Consider the following 1928-nt stretch of genomic DNA (forward strand, 5'->3'; position numbering starts at 1 on the left):
CCCCTACCAGCCCCCCCTCCCAAAAAAAAATTTAAGTTTGTTTTTAAAAAATATTTTCAACTTCAAAATTCAATTGTTCACCCCTACCCTCGACCCCCCCTCCTCACCCACCCCTTACCACCCTCGCACCCCCCCAAAAAAAATTTAAGTTTGTTTTTAAAAACTATTTTCAATTTCAAAGATTATTTTCTACTCTAGTAAAATTAAAGATATTTCTAAAAAATATTTTTTATTCATAAATCAAACACTAAAAATCTTTTTCGAAAAATATTTTCTACTCACCAATCAAACATGAGAAAATAAGTCAAAAATCAACTTGTTTTCCAGAAAAACATTTTCTAGGAAAACATTTTTCATGGAAAACATTTTCCTTCATAGCAAACACACCCATAGTGAACACAACCAAAATTCATTGTCATAGTGAAGTATTAACTTCATTATTCCAATAGATCAAACCAATTTCAGAATGAAGAAGCAAGGCTAGAAGTTAATCCTTCTCTAAATAATATATAAAATATGAACCTGTAAATAAGACCAAGAAGGTAATGCCCAGCTTCACCATTTGGAACCTACACAACAACCAGTTAGCTATAAATTAAAGAAGCATGTCAATGGCTAACAGGAATAAAAATAACTGGACATGACAATACTATAAAATCTGCAAAGTGGATAGATATTTGGAAGGATGGTTTTTACGACTCTACCTCTGCAGTTGGCTCATTAGGAAGGCAAAGTGCTGTCTCAGCTTCAATGAGAAGATCTATCTGAAAGCATGATAGTGCAAACAAGTAGCGGGATTGAGCCATACTTGTCCCTTCATATAAAAATTTAAAAAGGGATGATTATGAGCATAATCTCAAGGACAAGTGTTATCAGAAATCGGAAGATAATAGGGTTGAAAAAAAAGATATTGCAACACAAAAATGCAGTCATATTGTCTGAAAATACGACACGCACCCTTGAGAAGATGATATGCAGCATAAGCCTGTTGGTTGTGCAGGTAGCAACCAACTAAAAACTGCATATTTGTCTGCAATGGGCATAGTACATTATAGGAAACAAGAGAATTGACCAACTTAAGATATTTCAACAGAAGCGCGTTAAACCCTCACATTCTTGAGTCAAATTCCACTAAGGGCAACAAGAAACAAAAAGTGAACTCTAAGAACCTAAAATCTCTATAAACGACAAATTGAGTAATACATATGTTTACAAAGACTGATGAAGTGAAAACAAAAAAGTGTGGAGTACCTCAGAGGGGAACTCGGCACAGAGTTGTTCACACATGAAAATGGCGTTGTGGTACATAAAATGGCCAAGGCTGTTTTGCACATATTCAGCTAGTAGGGTTTTCATTGATGCTTGAACTCGAATTCAAAGAGAGACGAGGTTAGAGAGGGAGAGCGAGAGGCGGGACAGAGAGAGAGATTCAATTTTTCAATTTCAATTTGAGAGAAGTTGCCATTATTAATTTAGTGGATTTCTCTTGATTTCAACTCACAAAAAGTGATAAAAGAAACAGATTTTCAGAGGCCAGTGATTGCTCTTATATGTTAGTACTAAAATTAAAAATTCTGAGGACCAGATTACCGTTGCTTCTAATTGTCCCAACTCCTTCTACTTCGGGGGATTTCAGTATTTTAAACTCTTTGTACTCCCTCCAAATTTAGATTTATAACTATGGATAATCAGATAAAAATTTACAATTTGGGGTAGGTAAAATTCGGGTAGAGATTATAAGATGGAATCCAATTTACTAATAATGTGCAAATTTAGGTCAAATATATTTCCATCATAAAGATGAGCTATGGGATTAATTGAGTGGGTAGAAATTGTTTTTAAAACCTATTTCTAGTTTCAATTTTTTATTTTTTTATCCCCACCCACTACCCATGCCCCCCCTATCAGCCCCCAACCCCCCATCAGCC

General features: G+C 35.0%; 1 protein-coding gene across 1 annotated transcript in view; it reads right to left on the minus strand.

Annotated features, from left to right (window-relative positions):
* LOC125859892 (cell division cycle protein 27 homolog B-like) overlaps positions 1-1928 on the minus strand; it is a 6060-nt gene that overhangs the window by 2691 nt on the left and 1441 nt on the right. The window lies entirely within an intron of this gene.

The sequence above is a fragment of the Solanum stenotomum genome, chromosome 3, assembly GCF_019186545.1.
Source record: "Solanum stenotomum isolate F172 chromosome 3, ASM1918654v1, whole genome shotgun sequence".
Classification (NCBI taxonomy): Eukaryota; Viridiplantae; Streptophyta; class Magnoliopsida; order Solanales; family Solanaceae; genus Solanum; species Solanum stenotomum.